Source organism: Balaenoptera ricei, chromosome 16 (genome assembly GCF_028023285.1).
Source record: "Balaenoptera ricei isolate mBalRic1 chromosome 16, mBalRic1.hap2, whole genome shotgun sequence".
Taxonomy (NCBI): domain Eukaryota; kingdom Metazoa; phylum Chordata; class Mammalia; order Artiodactyla; family Balaenopteridae; genus Balaenoptera; species Balaenoptera ricei.
Genome location: NC_082654.1, coordinates 56,239,934 through 56,259,082, shown reverse-complemented (window position 1 = coordinate 56,259,082; position 19,149 = coordinate 56,239,934). Strand labels below are relative to the sequence as shown.

Here is a 19,149-nt window from a genome sequence, read left to right as displayed (position 1 = left end):
TTCCTCTTCCCTCCCCTCCCTCTTCCTGGCAGGGCCCCTCCAAGTTGGAGGAGTTTCCCAAGGGGGATCCTGGCTCCTGGCTTTAGCCTGGCCCAGTCTTCCCAGGCCGAAGGGTGTCCATTTTCTTGCAAGTAAAAAGGTGGGTTGCTCTCTGGGGTCCACTGTCTGGGCATCATCTAATAACTTCCTCTCTGAGCCCTTTGTAAAATGTCCTTAGCATGGTCCTTTGGAAACCTGGTCAGCAGGAAGTTCTGGGGTGCCCTAGCCCTGGGGGAGGCAGGTGCTGCTTGCACACCCATCAGCAGGCTTGTTGCGTGGGACCAAGGCAGGAAGTGTGGGTTCTGCCTGGTATGGAGGGTCAGATCTGTGTATGGGGAAGAGATCTGGGAAGGATCCCCAGGAGGTGACAGGTGGGCTGGGCATTGGAAGGTAAGGAGAAATTTGCTAGGTTGATGTCAAGGGAAAAAGGGAAGACCAAGCAGAGGGCCCGGCTCTTGCAAAGTCCCAGAAAAGTGACAGTTCATTCACTGGCCCTCTGCCTCCTCTCCCAAAAGTGTCTATCAGAATCTCCTAGAATCAGGACCGGCTACATAATTTGCGGGGCCTAGTGCGAAACTGTGGGGCCTGTTGTCCACGAATTATTAAGGATTTCACAAGGGTGGCCCCAGAGCAGTAAACCAAAGTGGGTCCCTCTGAGCTTGGGGCCCCGTGCAGCTGCCCGTGAAGCCAGCCCTGCCTGGATTAAGTGAAGAACTGGGTTCACGTGCAGGCTCCACCAGCCACTGACTGGCCCAGTGACCTTGGGCAAGTCCCCCATCACCCTGTGAGTCTCATCTGCCCGAGGGAGAGATGTTGCCCTCCCCCCAGCAGCAGAAGCCTCAGCGGTGCCAGCATGCAGCTTGTCTCAAGCATCCAGGTTCAGTGGCTTCAGTGAGGGTGGGATTACAGCTCCTCCTGTCAGGCAGTGGTGTTTGAGGGTTCTCTGATGTGCCCCGTCTACCTTTTCGGCCCTGTCCCTGCATACTTCGGAAACCTGGTTTTTTTGTGCTTTTCCAAATCCACAGGGGCAGAGGGGGTTGGGGGCTGCTCTGTGTTTTATTTTCAGAGTCTTCTGCCTCATTGCCCCTTGCCCGCCCTTCTCGGCTTGGCAGACTCGCTCCAACGGGTCAGATGCCATGGAGCCTTCTCTGACCCCAGCCCCTCCCTCCCGACCTTTGCCCTGTGACCCCTCCAGTAGCTACAATGACCTCTTGTACTGTAGAGTTCTCTACAGTGTGTAAGCTCTTTCACACCCCATCAGACCAATGAGAAAGCCCTTGAAAGGTCCTATTCCCTTTACCGGACTGGAAAACAGAGACTCAGAAGTTCAACCCCCAGCCTAGCTCCTGGGCTGATGTCAGGCCCACATCAGGAAGGGGTACAGGCAGTGGCAACAGAGGGTGGCATCTGGGCTCCGCTCTGGGGCAGCTTCACATTTCAGCATTTTGGAAGACTGGCTTCCCCTCTGGGAAAGAGCCCCAGCCCCTGGCCCACGAGAGGCCCAGCAGGTGTCTGGGTTGGTGAAGAGGAGCCAGTGAGCCAGAGGTCTGGCCAGCTGGAGTACACAAGCCCCAGCCCTGCCCCTACCTGTGGGTGACTTGGCCCGCTTCCCTCTGCCTGGTGGACTGGAGCCAGGCCTGTGTGAGGCTCAGGCGAGGCCCAGAGCAAACAGAGGTGAGAAGGCCCCAGCTGGTCTGGGACGTGACAACCAGCAAGGTTGGACACAGAGGATGACCTGTCAGGGGCATGACAGCTGCCCCCTCTGGCTGGCACTCCATAAAAGGTACTCAGAACAGCTTTGGTGGATGACTGCACAGGGCACTGACGTGGTGAAGGGTATGGACTCTGGGCCTCGGCTTTAGGATTTTCCAACACTGCCACACTATTCTCTTTGTGACTTCAGATGAGTGCCTTAACCTCTCTGTCCCTCATTTCTTCATCTGTAAAATAGGGATAATAATAGAACCGACCCCACTGAGTTGTGAGGAGTTCAATGAAGTCAGCCATGTAAACCCTTGCAGCAGTGCCTGGGACCAGGCTGGCGCTCCACAGCGTATGCATTGACGGTGGGTGAGCAGGCAGGGGTGAGTGTTGGAGCTGATCCCCAGGGGTGTGGACACACAGGGAGGGACTTGGCTGGATTGTCATTTCAGAGAGGCTGTAGGGGGACAGCGAGGATTGGGGTTGGCCTGGATTTGGGTTTCATATGCGGTGATCCCAGACAGTTGTTGATGAGAGCTCTGTGGGCAGGGACCTGGGGTGACAGCCACGCTCCCTGGCCAGCCCCTCCAGCCCCGGGTTGGTGGCTTCATGCTGACAGCATGAACACCATCAGCTGTCAGTCAACAGGTTTCCAGGGCTACATGTCGCAAGGCGGGTTTGGGGCTGGCTTTGAAGACCTTGAATGCCAAGCCCACCTCACAGCGGGCCTGGCCGTGGCCACACAGAGCTGGGATCCCAGGGCCCCCATGTGGCATACCTGTCAGTATCCAGCGCCAGCTGAGAATGCACACCCTCCTCTCACTCCCCGGAATTTGTTGCCTGCAGCCCAGGAGGCCTCTCCAGCCCCTGCCTCTGCAGCCAACCCTGACCCTGCAGCCCCTACCCCAACCTGGAACTGGAAATAGCCCATTGGTCACTCCTGCCCGATGTGGGATGCCCTCTGGGTCAGCAGGGTGGGCCACTGTGCTCACGGGCTCTCTGAGCAGGACTTTCGTTCAAGCCTCAGTCCTGCTGCAGGCCTGCTGTGTGACTTCGGACAAGTCACTGTCCCTCTCTGAACAATTGTTCATTGGTCTATAAAGCCAGAGGCTCTGCTGGGACAGGTCAGGATTCACAACCTGCAATGTTCTCAAGGGTCTCAACAACCCAGGGAAGCTGGGATTATCCCACTGTGTGGAAGAGGAAACTCATAAAGCATAGAGAGGTTAAGAAATGTATCCAGGGTCACAGAGCTATTGGTGGAGCTGAGATTCAGCCCAGTTTTACCTGACACAATAGTATGTGTTTTCCCCACTAAGTCAAACTGTCTCTGGTAGGTACATGTGTGTTTGCTGGGTGAACTGTTCACTCTGTCAGCCACAGTGGTCGAACACTTACTGGGTTCCAGCACTGTGCTAGGCACTGGCATTCAAAAGTGAATCTTTGAGCATCGGCTGAGCACAGCCCTGGGCTTGAGTGGAGGTCACACAGTCTACAGTGCAGCGTGTGCTAGGTGGGTGCTCTCAGCGGGTGAAGGCAGTAGGAGTTGGGATGGGCAGCTCTTCCCCCATGCTGGAGGAGGCAGCCAGGGGAGACTGCCTGGAGGAGGGGGCTAGATCTCTACACAGAGGAGTGAAGGAGTAGGGTCTTCCTGGGGTTTCTGCACAACTTGATGGGGTAGGTCTAGAGTCCATCTGGAGAGGAAGCTTCATTCAGCCACAACTGGAAGCAGGCGCTGAGGCAGCTCCTGGGGGCCACAGAGTTTGACCTTGGTCCTGCAGAGAGTAGGGAGCCAAAAGGGGCCGTGGAGAAGTGGCAGCTCCTCTGTGAAGGCCATGAGGGGTGGGCTGGCCCTGGCCTGCAAGCGGGGGCTCACAGCTCACGCAGAGACTGTCGATCAGGGAGGGGCAGGGCTGGGGCTTGTGTACTCCAGCTGGCCAGACCTCCAGCTCCTGACTCCTCTTCACCAACCCAGGCACCTGTGGGGCCTCTCGTGGGCCAGGGGCTGGGGCTCTTTCCCAGGGGAAAGCCAGTCTTCCAAAATGCTGAAATGCAAAGCTGCCCCAGAGCAGAGCCCAGGTGCCGCCTTCTGTTGCCACTGTCTGCACCCCTTCCTGATGCAGGTCTGACATAAGCCCAGAGGTGGGGCTGGAAGGGAGACATGGACAAACCTGTTCAGTGACATGGTGGGGACAGAGAGGCCCAGAGCCCAGCCCAAGGTCATGCAACATCATCATGGCAGGTGCAGGAGGCCGACGGGCTAGACAGGAGGCATCCTTTTGGGGGGTGAGGGGGCAGCTGGTCTGGTACCCCCGGTTCTCCCAGAGTCTGGTGGGAGCCTTGCCGTTGTGTGTGGTCACCCATGTAGGTGTGTGGGGCTGCACTCACACCCCAGAGACCCCTGACCTCGGCCACCAACAGGGCTCTCCGAGGACAAACTGGGATTTGGTAAACTACGCTGAGAAGGATTCCTTGGGTGTTACTCAGCACGGGTGCTTTTCCCTCCCCCTGATGTTTGCTCACCGTCCCCCCGCCCCCGTCCCACTGAGTCCTGGAGGTTGTCTCCCTCTGGTTCAGGAGCCACACACTTAGGGTGAGGACAGCCACGCCCATGCCCTGTGTCCTAGGTCCAAAACCTCCGTGACCTCGCGGGGAGGGAGCAGACACTGGGTGGGGCTGCAAGGGTGGCCTCTTTATTTGAATCATAGCATCCCGGCCACCTGGGAGAGGAATGGTCTTTAGAAATCATTTGGCCCAGTCTCTCATGGTACAGATGGGGAAACTGAGGCTCAGAGGTAGGAGGGTACACCCCAAAGTGGCCCAGCATGGCACTCCAGGCTTTCAGCTGAGCTCACTGCCACCCTAAACTGCTTCAGATGCATGGCGGGTGTAGACGCCAGCAGGGCCCAAGACCTACAGCGGTGCTCATGACCCAGCCATGGGGCGTGGTGTCTGCAGAAAGGCAGGACCCACCCCTGAGGAGCTGGGGGCGCAGAGTGTGGGGCTGGGGAAGTTCTGGGGATCTGTGGAGAGCTGAGCAGGGCGCCCTCAGACCTGGCTCTGTTAAGCCTCGTTTGTACTCCGCCTCTTGTAATCACTACCTCCTGCCAAGACCTGCTACCATTAGGGCTTCTCCTCCCATCTGTTTACCCAGAGAGCCCAGTGAGGTCTGGAGATTGCAGGCCCAGAGGCCAGGGCAGAGAGAATGCTCTGGAGTCAGGCCCCGATTGGAAAGCTGACAAGATGCAAGGGGGTGAGGAAGGGAAGTGGACTCTGGAAAACCAGGGGCCACCCGTGCCCCTCATCAGCCCCTTTGGCTGAGCCACAGCAGTGTGCCCAGTGGCCTGCAGTCCGCGGGAGGCTGCTGGGTCTGTGATACCTAGGGTGAGTTCCAGGGGTTCCGAGGGACTCAGGAGTCAGGGTGGACTTCCTGGAGGAGGGGGAGTCCCAGCTGGTTCCTGAAGAATGAACATGATTGTGAACTGAAAGCATTCTAACCAAAGGGTCCAGCTGGGCCAAAGCCTTGAGGCAGGCACGCTGGGGACAGATTTGGTGGGGCTGGATGGAGAGCCAAGACTGGGCAGTGAAGGAAATAAGGTTGGAGATGCCCCCTAGAGGCCGGATGGTAGAAGGAGGAGGAAGTTTGTATTGTGTTTCTAAGGTGCTAAACATCCCTGAGAGGTTCACTGCCCACTTCTGTGCCTGTTTCTGTCAGATCTCCTCGGAGCTTTGGGCACCTGGGAGCCACAGCAGGGCAGCACCTCAGTGGGAGAGCCTGCCTTTGGGGAGGGTGTGAGCAGGTGCCAGGATCCTAGGCTCCCCTGGGAGCTGGTGGGTCTCCCTCAGCCTGGGGTGATGGGGGATTCAGCCCCTGGGGCAGACTCTCCTGCAGGCTAAGGGTCCAACACCCAGGGTGGACTCCAGAGCTGAGAGTTTGGCAGGGGAGGGGGGTGGGCTGAGAGATGGGCTTCCCTTCTCCTTCCTGTGACCAGCTGCCTCCTTCCTTCTTCTAGAGAAGCTGTGTGGGGCAAGGATGGGAGTAGGTGGCCCTCCCCGAGGCTTTGGGTGCGCTCAGAGCCTGACAGAGAGGAGGTGAGCCTTTGAGCTACGTGTGCTGTACCAGGCTTGTGATTTGCTGCAGGCGCTGTGGGTTCCTGGTGCCCCCACGGGTGCAGCCCCTCCCTGTAGCCCTGGGTTCAGCCCAGGTTGTGTTCGCTGAGCCTCCACTGACCCAAGGTGGCCTCTCTCTCACCTTTCCTATCAGCAGAGCAGCAGCCATGGGCCTGGGAGCTCAACTCCTGGTACCCAAGATTTCATACATCCCCCCAGCAGTTTGCACAGCAGCTGGCTCCGGCTCTGTCAGCTTGGGTTCCCACTCGGGAAGCCCAGAATTCTTTTCTGGGATAATACAACAGCCCTTCCACAGCAGGAAGGGCGAGCTGCCCTCATGGCAAAGCTTCTTCCTGAGCCCTGGCTCCTGCACCCTCAAAATAGCAGGTGGGCTTAGCAGGGGCACATTTTCCAGGGAGGAATTAAGAGTCAGAGAAGAGATGGCATGGGACTTGGCCAGCATCACGTGGCCAAGGCAAGACTCGCCCGGGATTCCAGGCCCTAGTCAAGCTCCTTTGGGGACGGAGCCACGGTTTCTTTTCAGGGCCACAGGAAGACGCTCCAGGGCTTGGGAAGAGGAGGTGGAGGAAGAGAGCTTCTGGGGGGCGAGGAGCCCAAGAGAGAAGCCCCGAGTCACTGTCTCTCCTCCTCGGCTCCAGCTACTTTAATTGGCGGGTCCACCAGTAGTGCTGACATTTACCTGGTGGGGAGGTGGGCCTCCTCCCTCTTGAATCAAGATGCTAAAAATAACTGGGCCCAGCTTTTCAGGGCCCCTGCCCAGCCAGCGCCTGCTTGCCTGCCTTGGCGACCTTTTTCCTGGGTGCTGGAAGCTAATTGCTTTGTGAGCATTCGGTTCTTTGTGCCAAGGACTTCCTAGGGGTCAGAGCAGGGATAGCATTGCATGCTCAGCTCCTGAGCCTGAAGAGGGGTCTCTGCAAGGCCTAACTATCCCCCAGGTATTGGGGTGATGGGCCCCTGCCCAAACCCTGTTTTCTCCCTGGGTCTAGTACCCTGCCAGACTGGCCACTCTGCCCCTGGATGCTTGAGCCCCTTCCTTGAGCTGCTGGAGTTTCTCCCAATACCCCTCCTCCTCAGAGTTATCCAGTGCTCACCTTGAGTCCTGTAGCACGCCCAACACAGATGTCCAAGGTGTGGTCTCCTGCCTTCATACTGCATGTTCATCCTGCAGCCAAGAGGAGCCCAGACTGTGTCGCTGGGCATGTTTAAATCCAGCTCTGCAAACTTAGCGCATTTCTGAGCCTCAGTATTCTCATCTCTGAAATGGGCATCATACCTGACTTTGTAGTGTCATTACAAGAATGAAGTGGGGTAACATGCGGGTGTCAGATCAAGAGAGCTGCCTGCCGCCCAGCCAGGAGAAAGCCTGAGCACCTCTGGGGGCTTTCCTTTCTCTTGCTGTGTAAATCAACCCTGGAAACTTCATACATATGGTTGATGTGTGTGGACTCGAAGAGGAAGGTCTTAAAGACCCAGGCTGAGGACTGGGGACTTGATCTCCTCAAAAACAGGGGTCCCTTGCCCGTTCCTCTGCATGTCCAGAGTGGCCTGCCCCACCTGAGTGTTTGTCCACTTCTTGCCCTCGGTCAGTGTGATCAGAATTGTGTTGGCATTGGCCCACAAGTCCCTGGCTGTGGGGTCAGCCCCATGGAAATGGAAGTGGTTTTCTGGGCTCCATTCTCGCCCACTGTGAGAACCTGGGCTGGTGGCTTAGCCCCTCCATGCCTCAGTGTCCTCATCTGAAAATGGGGATAATAACGGCCCCTCCCAATAAGCATTGTGAGATTAAATTAGCATTGTCCATACGGTGCTTAGGACAGAGCCTGGCATGGGGTGAGCCCTTGCTGTGTGTTCGCTGGTCCTTGTAGTGGTCAGACTAGTCGTAGCCATCCATGGTAATAACAGTGGCCACTGCCCTTGGTTGAATGATTGTTATCAGATGCTGTGTCAGAGGCTAAGGACTTTACTGACATTATTTAACTTAATCTTCGTGACAGTCCTACACAAGGTACTCCTATGAGCTCTATGTTCCAAATGAAGAAAACCGAGGCCCAGAGAGGTGGTACAGTCTGAAAGTGATAGCGCTGAAAACCAGAATTCAGATTCAGCCCTGCTAGGTGATCAGCCATTCGGCTTTGCACTGAAAATTTCACATCCTAGAAACCTCTCAGTTCCAGGCCCACAGGGACAGTTGACGAGCTAGCCCCATCTAATCCTCCATTCCATTGCTATACCCACTGGCCCCCCTGGTCCCCCTCCTCGGCTTTCAGGCTCAGCCCTGCCCTGCCCCTGCTCCCTTCCCACACCTTATAGGTGCCTCTTCTCGCCAGATCATCCTTGCCCATCCACTGCGGCCTGACTGCAGTCTCGCCATCCAGCTTCCTACCCTCAGCCAGCTGGAGGGGTGTGGGTCGCACCCCGTGGGCTCTCTGTGCCCAGGGCTATGCCTACAGTTGGCTGGTGGGTCCTGAGCTGCCCCTCACCAGCCTCAGGCTCCCCGATTTGCACTGAGAGCTTTGGCACCTCTGCTCCCAGCCTTCTAGAGAGGCTTTAGAAACCTCTTCCTTAAGAGAGGGAAGACTGAGTGAGCCCCCGCCCCCAGCCCTGGCCCCAGGCAGCTGAGAGAGATTGCACCGGCCCTTCCGGTGCATTGATGGAGAGCACTGCTGACACAGGAGAAAGGTCAGCAGTGGGACAGAGCGGAGTTGGTGGCGGCCTGCCGGCCAGCAGCGCCCTCCCCCAGGTCAGGGCTTCCTGGGGGGAGGGGCCCAGTGCTCCTTGGGGTCCTGGTCAATTCGTATTGACTCAGGCAGCCGCTGGTTCAGCGAAGCTGGGCGTCCAAGCCCCCAGAGGGCTGGGGGAGATGCCCAGGTCGTCCTTGGCACCTTCCTCTCCCTCCCCCCACAGTTGATTAGATCCTCCGAGCCATCTCTGAGTTTGTGTCCCCCTCAGCGCCCCCATCCTCTGCTGGCTCTCAGGTCTTACTCTCTTCCTGCCTCTCAGTTACTGAGCCCTTCCCAGTCTGCCACTACCCTCCCTGGCTCCCCACTGCCACCAGGAATAAAGTGCAAATTCAGAGGCTGACATTAAGGTCCTTCTTGAGCTCAGTGAGGCTGCCCAGAGCTGCTGGTCCTTCCCCAAGGACTGAGTCAGCCGTCCCCACCCTCAGATGAAGGCTGAGCCTCTCTTGGCCTGGGAGGGGTGGGGATGGGGGGCTCTTCGCCCCAGACGTGCCTTTCCAGGACCCAGCCCATTGCTTTCCCTACCCAGGACTCCCGCCCTCTGGGAGAGGTTCGAGGAGGTGTGTGAGGTATCCGGGCACCCTGAGTGCCAGGCCAGGTCTGCACCCAGTGCTCCAGCCTCACCCAGACTGTAGGTACAGGACCTGTGACTAGGACATCAGCCCGGTGCATGGCCCACCCCACACCGTTCCTCACACTCCCCCTTGAACTGCTCAGTGCATCTCATGCCCCAGCCTCCCGGTGGGCAGAAGCCATCTTCTCCCCAGCTCACATGGACGACAAGCCCCAGTGAGGGCAGGAGGTACAGCGGTTAGTGCACAGTCTCTGGGGTCTGACCCCAGCTCCATCACTTACTAGCTGTGTGACCTCAGGCAGTCACTTAACTCTTGTGAAATGTGGGTAATAATAGTTCCTTCTCCACAAGATGGTGAGATTCATTGAAATGACACATGTTTGTGGGACCCTGGAACATTTTCAGATCAATAAAGCCAGCTTTCGTCATCATCAACACCGGGGTCCCCAACCCCTGGGCTGCAGACTGATACCAGTCCGCAGCCTGTTAGGAACCGGGCCACACAGCAGGAGGTGAGCGGCAGGCGAGCTTCTAGAGAAGCTTCAGCTGCTGTTCCCCATCGCTCGCATTACCGCCTGAGCCACCCCACCCCCTCGTCCCTGGAAAAATCGTCTTCCATGAAACCGGTCCCTGGTGCCAATAAAGGTGGGGGACCGCTAATCAACACCATCATCCTCAGGCTGGCGGGTACTGTATCCACGAGATGAGGACCCTCCCCTCCAAATGGGCTCCTCCTGGTTATTTGAATGCACCTTCCACTTCTGCCCCTCACGGTCCCCTTTATGCCCTTTTTGCCCTTTTTTTCGCAGCACTTCTCTCCCTCATTTCCTAAAATCCTAGGAAGCTCAGCCCTCCCTGGCCTCGTGTTGTCACCTGCATACTTGCCTTATGCACCCTGTCCGTCGGAGCTGGGCCCAGGATTTACCCTCTGTTTCCCCCACGGCCCCTCACAGGTGCCTCAAGCACAGTAGGTGCCTGATGAAAGTTTGTTCTGTTGAACGGACACTCTGTGGAGCCGAAGTCACCTGCAGGAACAACACAGCAGTGACCAGCTAGGCCCCTGGGTGCATCCTCAGGCTGACGAAGGGCACGTCTGAGACCGGGCCTGAACCGCCTCCCACTGGGTCATGGCTTGTGCCCACTCTGGCCTCCTCCACGCGGGGTTTTGGGGGAGGCAGCGGGTGGCGTGGGTTTGGGCCGCTGTGTTGGAAGATTTTTCAAAGCTGGTTCCTCTCTGGTCCTCTGGGCCGTCCCTGTGTTTTGTTTGCCTGGGTCCTTTCCCCACCCCCACGCTTCTCTGTTAAACTGTGATATTATATTTAAACAAATCAATTCCATTGCAGAGTCCTTCCTGTCCTAATGATGAGTTTGCAGCACAAATGCCATTGATTTCTCACAGCCCTGAAAACCAGTTGATGAATAGCACTGGGCTTGTCTTTGGAGAGGCACTTAGAGCAGCTCTGGGCAGCCCCCTTGTTCCCCGCCCACACTGCCCCCCATCACCACCCCACGCCCACCCGACATTTCACAGCTGCTGCAGTGGGGCTGAGGCTGTGTGATGAAGCAGGACCCTCAGCATCCTCCGCCAGGGGTGGAATGTCATCACCAGGGGCCCGGCCCCTCGTGCTGGTGAAACAGTCATAGCGGGGAATTGTATTGATTTTGGCCGAAGGCAGGAGCGCAACTTACAAAGCAGAGAAGCAGTGCGGTGTGATCTTTGTCTTCCCTTACAAGTTCAGAGCATGGTCCTGAGTGACAGCAGATAACAGCTCAGGCAAAGCTCAGGTTTCCAGACCTTGATGGGGCTGCTGGGTTGCTGCTTTTTTAAAGGGGCGGTTCAGAGGTGAGGGAGCTATCCCCACCGGGGAGCGTGAATATTCACTTTGTGAAACCCTTCCCAGCCTCCAGTGTCAAAGTCAGACCACTGCTCAGGGCTTTGCCCTTCAGATCACTGCTGGGATCACGGCTTGTTTGAGTTTTGTAGTGACGCCAGGGCTTGGGTGGACAGGAATTATTCTTCCCAACTTTGAGCCGGGCGGCCTGAGTCATGGGCAGTCACTGGAGAGGGACGGTCAGCAGCCACACAAGCCCGTGAGTTGGGCTGGGGTAAGGCAGGAGGCAACAGCTGGGACTGGGGCAGACTGGAGTGCCTGCCTCACCTACATCCCTAAAAGTTAACCCCATGCCCGTAAAACTCTCCGGGATGGGGCTGTGAGCTGAACTGGCCACTGCTTCTCCCTGAGTCTAGTTCAGGCCTTTGTTTTAGAGACAAAGATGTGGCCCGGAGTTGGGAATGGCTCTTCAAGGTCACAGCGCAAAGCAGTGGTGGAGCTGGGGTTTGAACCCCAGATGGGGGGCAAGGTCTCTCGGGCAGTGCTGGTTCCCCTCCCCCCCAGCAGTTAGGGTTGGGGGCAGGGCAGGGGCTCTGTTGTAGGGGAAGACAGGCCCCTCACTCAGGAGACCCAAGAGTGGCCCAGCGTGCCCCCCTTCCCTTGGCCCTCAGAGCTGTCACCCTCCCTCCCTTCCTCCCCGCAGACAAACCTCCTGTCCCTCCTAATCAGGTTAGTCTCCTGCTCCATGCTCGCTCTGCTGAGCTGGACCAGCTGCCTCTAATGGCCTGTCGACCTGGCCCTCCCCCTGGCTCTGGGGTGGGGGAGGGGATGCTCAGGAAAGAACTGTGAGTGGGAAGGGGCTGCCCGACTTCCTCGATTCAGACCTTTCCACAGCTTCTAGGACTAAGTCCAAACCCTTAGCCTGGCATCCAAGACTCATCGAAATGAGGCCCCTGCTTATTTCCCCAGTCTCCACGGCCCTGATGCCCTCTTTGCTGCAGTTGCAGAATGCTATTTTTATTTCCCCACTTTTGCACATGGAGGTCCTTTTGCTACTTCCCAACTTCTCAGGAAACTCCTATGCATCCTGCAAAACCCAACTCTTGTCTCTTCTTCTGGGCTGCCTCCTCTCAAGACTCCTGCCTCTGCCTCCCACTGGATGCTCCACTGATCTGGAACTTAAACCCGCTGTGTTTGGGTGCATTATTTCCTAGACCTGCTTCCCCTTGAGTTCCTGGAGGAAAGGGAGAACGTTATAGAGAATATGCCTCAGGGTGCAGCACAGAGAAGTGCTTAGTGAAGAGATAGGGCCAGCAAAGAAGAGAGAAGTGGAGACCGGGGAGGGAAAGAGACAGGAGTGCGCAGAACAGCTGCTCCCAGCCCCTCCACACTGCTGTAGCCTACTTCCTGCCAGGGAGGCCACTCCCGGCGACACATGTGGGGCCTGAAATAGACATGTGGGGGCCATGGTGGTGCACTTTCACAGCCTAGTGCTAAGCACCATCCCCCCCATTCCCTGGGCACAGAAGCTCCGTCTCCCAGGGCTCTGCCCCTGCAGCCACGACCCCTCCCCCAGCAGTGCCCAGGCCTCGCCCCTCTGTTCCTGCTAACTTTGTTTTATAAATAAACTATATAAATAGGCTCCTCTGATTCCTCGGAGCACGCAGCATTTAAGGACCGGGGCACTGCTGCAAGCATAATTGTACTACCGAATCCATCAGCTGCCTAATTACCATTCATTTTGCATTTATTTCTGCTAATTAAAAAGAGAGAAACTCCTAACAACTTTTACGTAAATACTATATTTGTTCTATGTAAAGATGGGATGCTAATTTGCTGGTGATTAGCTGATTATCTAATTTTATAGCTGTCACACAGGCTGGCCCTGTCTCCCCTTTGCACCCCAGATGCCACTTGAGGCCCCCGATCAGGTGTGGGAGGAAAGGGTACAGGGAGATCCACATAGGTGGTTAGAGGGTCTGTATGAAGCCCAGGGGTCACATGGATCACCACACATCACCAGGGTTCAGGGGGGCTGCAGTCTGACCGATAAAGCTGGGAGGAACCATTGGCTCATCCACTGTTTCTGTACAGATGGAGAAACTGAGGCTCAGAGAGGTCCAGCGTCCCCAAGTCAGACAGTGATAGAGACGGACCCCCGACCCAGGTGTTTGGGCTCCTCCTCCAGTGCTCCCTCTCTGTAGAGCTACTGTCAGGAGGAATTTGCAGGCTCTGTTTGCAGCTGGAAAAATATCTGGACCAAAGGCCAGCCCAAGTGGAAGAAAGAAGTAGTCTGGTCTGAGCCCATGGCCCAAACCAAACCCTCCACATGCCCTTCTGGGAACCTCTGCCTCCTCCCACTTCCCCATCCAGCCAGGGCTCCGTCCTACAGCCTCCTGACCTCGCTTACCGAGGCTCACTCTCCCAGCCCAGGCCTTGCACGCTGTAGACCACCGGGATCCGTGTGAGGGTCTGAATCTCAGATCTTAACATTATGTGTTTATTTTCATGTGAATTACGAACAAATATTATTAGTACCTCAAACCTGTGATTTCACAGACAATATTGCTTTAGATGAGGTTAAATAAAACAAAAGTGATTGGTTCAAAGCCAAGTGATTTAAAGGACAATATGTGAAAGATGTAGATGAAACATGATGTGGTTTAAAGTTTCTAATAACTGAAGTCAGGGACATACTCGTGGAGGGTCTGAGAACACAGGTCAGGGACCAAGCGGCGAGGCCGGGGTCAGCAGCAGGAACCCGAGGGCAGGGTTGGCCAGTCTCTGGCCTGTAGGCCACCACTGCCCCATCTCATGGCCAAGCTGACAGTACCTCTGCATCATGCCCTTCTCCCCAGCCCTGCGGTCAGTGGGAATTAGCCCACCACAGAGGACTCCTCTGCCCTAGAGGCAGTTTAAACGGGACTCTCGTTTCAGGGAGGCCAGGAAGTCAGACTCTGCTCCCTCTCATACCGCCTGACCAGGTGTGGGTGACTTCTTGGGCTCCCTGGCCGGCCCGCCTCCCCAGGCGTTGGTGGGCGAGACCCAGTCTCACCACTCTCTCTCTGACTACTCCACTCTCTCTTCCTGGACAGTCTGAAAATAGCCAGTTCTAGACGTAAAGGGAGAACGGCTTCCACTAGACCAGGTGTCATCTGGGCTTGGAGGCAGGTCAGGGCCAGGGTCAGCACGGCCCGCTGGAAATCCCCGAGGCCAGGGATCCGGTCCTGGCTGCCGCTCTCTGGCGCATCAGTCCCCTCCTAGACTGGGAGATCGCTGTGCTTTCCTCCCAGGGTTGCTGAAGGGATTCTGAGAGCCACATGCAGAACCCCTCAGAGGAGCACTCGGTGTAGCTGGTGGTGAGCCCGATTCCTGGCCCGCCCCCCCCCCCCCCCACCTCGGCCTCCCACCTGCCGCCACGGTGTCTGTGCGAGGTGACCCGCTGCCGCCAGAGATCTCCCGCTCATCTGCCCTTTTATCGCCCTGTGCACAATCAGGGGAAGCCTGGAAGGCCACGGGGGCGCGGGCAGATGGAAAACAAAGAGAGAACAAAGGCGCTGCTCTCAGGAGGCCAAAAGGCAGGGGGCCTCCTCCCGCCACTGCCGCCTGGACAGCTTGTCTCACCAGCGCCGGGCCTCGGCCACCCTAGGCTGCAGGCCACCTGCCCCGCCCCTCCAGAGCCTAGCCCTAACCTCACGCGGGGTCCCCACTTGCTGGGTGACCCTCAGAAAGTCACTCCTCTCCAAGCCACCTTTTTCTTGTCTGTAAATGAGGAAGTGGTGGGACAGCTTGCTGTGTGATCTCCAACAGACCCTGCCCCTCCCACCCCTGCTGAGGTCTCTTTGGGGACAGGCCAACCCATTTCTCAGGCACTCCCCACCCCCTGGCCCTAGAAGGTCAAGTTGGGTGCCCACTTCTGCCCACAGAGAGGACCCCAGCGTGCCCTGGGCTGAGTGAGGCAAGCAGGAGGCCCCTGTTTACAGCCAAGATCTTGGTGCTGGGTGTAAGCATTGGCGTGGAATGAATGAACGGTTTTATCAGAAGGGGGCTTAGCTGTCGGCCTTTTGGTCGCTGCTGCTGTTGGAGCCTCTGAGGGAGGGGAAACTCCTGGGCCCTCCAGAGCAGTAGCAAAGAGGAGTGGTTGAGGGCTCATAAGAGCCCCAAGGCCAGCTTATCTGGGTTCATATCCTAGCTGTGTGACCTTGGGCTGCTTTCTTAACCTTTCTGTATCTGTGTCCTCATCTGTTAAAATAGGTATAGTACCTATCTCATAGGTTGTGTTGAGATTAAATGAGTTAACTCACATAAAGGACTTAGTACCAGATAAAGGCCCATTAATGTTGGGAATTACTATTATCAGTTTCAGCACTATTATTGTTTAGAGGTGGACTTAATGGGAAGCTCATGCAGCTTCAGCCCCCGGGCTCCGCCCCTGCACCGCCTGGGTGAAGGTGGACGTTTTGCTGGCAGCTGGGGAGGGTTCTAGCTGGGGAAGGGGGGGCAGATTGCCATCAGGAGCATTTCTGTGTAAGCATTTCTGGTAAATTGTTTAAAGGGGCCTGGCTTCCTAAGGTTCTAGGAATTTGTTATTTCTTTTCTCATTCTGAGTATGTATTTGTAGGGAATTCCCTGGCCGTCCAGTGGTTAGGACTCTCACTTTCACTGCCAGGGCCCGGGTTCAATCCCTGGTTGGGGAACTAAGATCCCGCAAGATGCGCGGCGCAGCTAAAAAAAAAAAAAAAAAAAAAAGTATTTGTAATTGTATATGTATTTCTAAAGAGGACCTCCAAAATAGTATAAGCTTCGGGTCCTGCAAACCTGGACCGTCCCCTGCTCATTCCCGTTACCTTGATTATATTTCTGGGGCCTGACCCTGTGCTGCCCACCTTGTGGCGCCCCAGGAGGATGGATGCGGCCTTGAGGCTGGAGGGACCTAACTTCTTGCCCTGTGGACAGCTGTGTATGCAGCCCAGACTGTGGTCTACACCCCACACTCCAGGTCAAGGGAGCCCCAAGGAGGGCAGGCAGGGAGAATGGGACCCTGTCCTGAAGGAGACCCTGGATGTTCAGTGCACAGAGTCCTGTGCCCAGGGCCCAAGGACCCCTGCACTGCAGGCTGGAGCCCTATCCCCTGCCTCCTCCCTCCCCCAACGCTGGGCGGGCTGGGTGGGCAGGCGCAAGGGGCGGTTGGGGCCGTGGGAAGCAGGCTGCTGAGTTGGAACAGTCGCCCTGGAGGCTGTCTCCGAGGGGGCTGGCTTTGCTCCAAGCCCCAGGTTTAGTATCAGGTAGGTGGAGACCTGGGATGGCCCCTGCCCTCTGAGAGCTCTTGAGGGAGCTGGAACCACAAGATTTGCACCTGGAGGGGTGAAGAGTGGGCAGGGGGAGGTGGTATTAGACCCTGTCGCATCAGGCATCTCAGAGAGGGGTCGAGAGAGCCCAGAGGTTGTGAGGGCTGGACGCCTGGGGAGGGCCTTCTGGAGGATGGGCCCTCGCCTGGGGACGCCCCCAGAGGAGTGGGCGCCGTGGGCCCTGGCGCCTCTACCCGCAGCAGGGCCTCCCAGCCCGGGCTCTGACAGGGACATTTATAACTCACAGCTGTGCGGTCCTGGGCCCAACTGACTGTGGTAAACCGATCAGGCTGCAGGAAGTCGAGTCCTGAGGCCACTCCCCACCCCGACCCTACACTCTCCTTCACCTCCTGACACCCACATCCTGTTCTGGACGGGAGGGGCGGGCAGCTGGGGCATGGGACCGGGGCCCAGCCAGGGGTCCCCGAGCTGGAGAAAATGGAGAAGCTCAGTGAAGCCCCCGAGCTGTGAGGCAGGGCCTCCAGGATCACCAGGGTCTACCCCTCAAGGCACATGTGGGGAGACCCAGGCCCAGAGAGTTCCAGAGGCCACCCAAGAGCCCATGGGAGCCGAGGAGCGAGAGCTCAGGCTGCGGGGCTCAGGGGTGTGCTGTGTGCTTCCACATCTTAACTGGAGAAGGGATTAAGCTTCTAGCCGCTGCTGACCAACGCCAGCCTGGGGGAGCCTGGTGGAAGGGGGCGGAGGTGAACCAGAGGCCTCAGAAGTTGCTGGGAAGAGGAGCAGAGGATGCCTGGACCCTGGGCCTCTGCACAGCTTGTAGCCCTCTGTTGGAATATGAGACCCATCCTGAGACCAAATACCTCATACCTTGTGCCCGTCCACCTAGATTCTCACAGCAAAATTCACATTTGGGGAAAGGAATGGTCTCGCCCAGTGCTGGGAAGGACAGTAGGAAGAGCTTCCAGCATACCATGTTTTTGACCCCCTTACCTCCCTTGGCCTTATTTGCTAACCTATTCTTGGACTCCTCTGGCCAACCACCCCTCCCCCACGCCTCTTTCTCCTTCCGTGCAAGGACAGGGATGATAAACGATAGTGAGTTTGCCAGAGCTTGGCCCACATAACTCTGGTAACCTGTGACACGATTCTAGAATTAGTACCCGAAAGAACATAGAAGTTTGTTTCATTAGTTGTATATTTATTAAGGTATATTAGAAATATATAACTAGCACATCAAACCAATGATTTCACAGATATGTTCCCTTTGGACAAGGCCAGATTCATCAGAGCTAAAAAAAAAAGTGCATTGAAGTAGAGGCAAGTATTAATTAAGTCATCATATGGACAGGACTCAGCCCGGACCAAGAGTCCTGAAGGGCATAGGAGAAGGCCTGAAGTTTGGGGGACACCGGGGCTCTTTTCTGCTTTAAACTCTGTTCCTGGGCCTCCTCCAGGACTCTGGGCCTCAGTTTTAAGCGAACCGTCCAGCCCCACAGGCAGGAGGGGATGAGCGGGGAGTGAGCTGGTATTCCGAGGAGGAGTACACACATAAAGTGACTCCAAGTGTTGGTCAGAGATCTGGTGAACAATTCATAATGAGGAAAGAATTCAGGCAGGGGTCAAAGAGTGGCTTTGGAAGTGGCTGCCGACCGGCCGGCCGTGTGAGATAATTCCCCGAAGCCAGGCATGGTGCAGAGAGAACACCGAGGGCTTAGAGGCCCGGCTAAAAATACCCCCGACAGCTTCTCCCTGTCACCGTGCCTGGGGCCGCACAGGAAGGCCCTGGCTTTCTACCTTTCTCACCAGGAAGAAAAAGACAACAGCACAAAGCCCCCGAGCCCCAGAAAAAACAAAACTTACATAGATTGCACATTTTTTTTAAGAATGCCACCAGGAGGAGTTGGCTTGCCAGTTGGAGCACCGCAGGGTGGGGAAGACAGCCGGCTCCGATAAATCAGGCATCCCGGGGCGTGCTTAAGTGGCCCAAGAGGCCACCAAGATTAGCCCGCCGGTGGGGACAGAGGTGGGAGGGAGTGCACTGCCGCCTGCGCCCCTGGCCACTCACACGTGTCCTGTCTCTCTCCCTGCGTACCCAGGACAAGGAGGACGAGGCCCGTTGGCATCAGACCAATGCTGCGAGGGGTGTGAGGATTAGAGCCGCCGTCCATCACTCAGCTGCCAGACCTAGAAAGGTAACACCAGACCCCCGACGCCCTGATGCCCGGGCTACACTGCCCCCTTCACCTGAAACCTGGCCGGGGCGAGGCGGGGCAACCGGTCGTGATGCGGCAGGGCCAGAGCCAAGGGTTATCAGCCTTTTCGCCCAGCCCTTCTTGCCCTGGGCTTCAGGGCTCCTCTGTAATGCCTTGTGTGTGTCCAGCACAAAATGCTTCTGGGCTTCAGTTTGTCCGTCTCTAAGATGGGTCCTCCATTGACTCTAATTCTCCAGGATTCTGTGAATCACTTGGGCCTCCTTGTTATTTGGAGTTAAGCCATCTTTGCAACCTGGCTCAGTTTGAACTCTGGGGGCATAGCCAAGGGTCCTAGCCCTTGGGGGTATAGCATTAAGGCCACAGGGTCTGCAGGGCCAGACAGGGTTTGAGAAGGGAGGATTTTCCAAGGCAGCCCTGGCTGGAGATGTGTCTCACTGGAGCTGTGGCTGCGGTCTCCTTTGTGGCAGGATTTGAAACTCCAGAGTGATCTCCCTGGCAGCTCTGGGCAAGAATTATCATCTACATTTTCAGACCGGGAGACCAAGGCACAGGGAAGTTAATGGGCCTGCAGGGGTTCACACAGCAAGCTCTGGCCACACCGTAGCAGCTCAG

The 19,149-nt window shown here is 56.8% G+C and overlaps 1 protein-coding gene across 2 annotated transcripts in view; it reads left to right on the top strand.

Annotated features, from left to right (window-relative positions):
- The window catches only part of ZMIZ1 (zinc finger MIZ-type containing 1), a 233,578-nt gene that overhangs the window by 49,014 nt on the left and 165,415 nt on the right, over positions 1-19,149 (top strand). For both annotated transcript variants that reach the window (XM_059900907.1, XM_059900906.1), the window contains exon 3: positions 18,421-18,516. The gene's annotated coding sequence lies outside the window, so the exon portion shown is untranslated. The remainder of the gene's footprint in view (positions 1-18,420; positions 18,517-19,149) is intronic.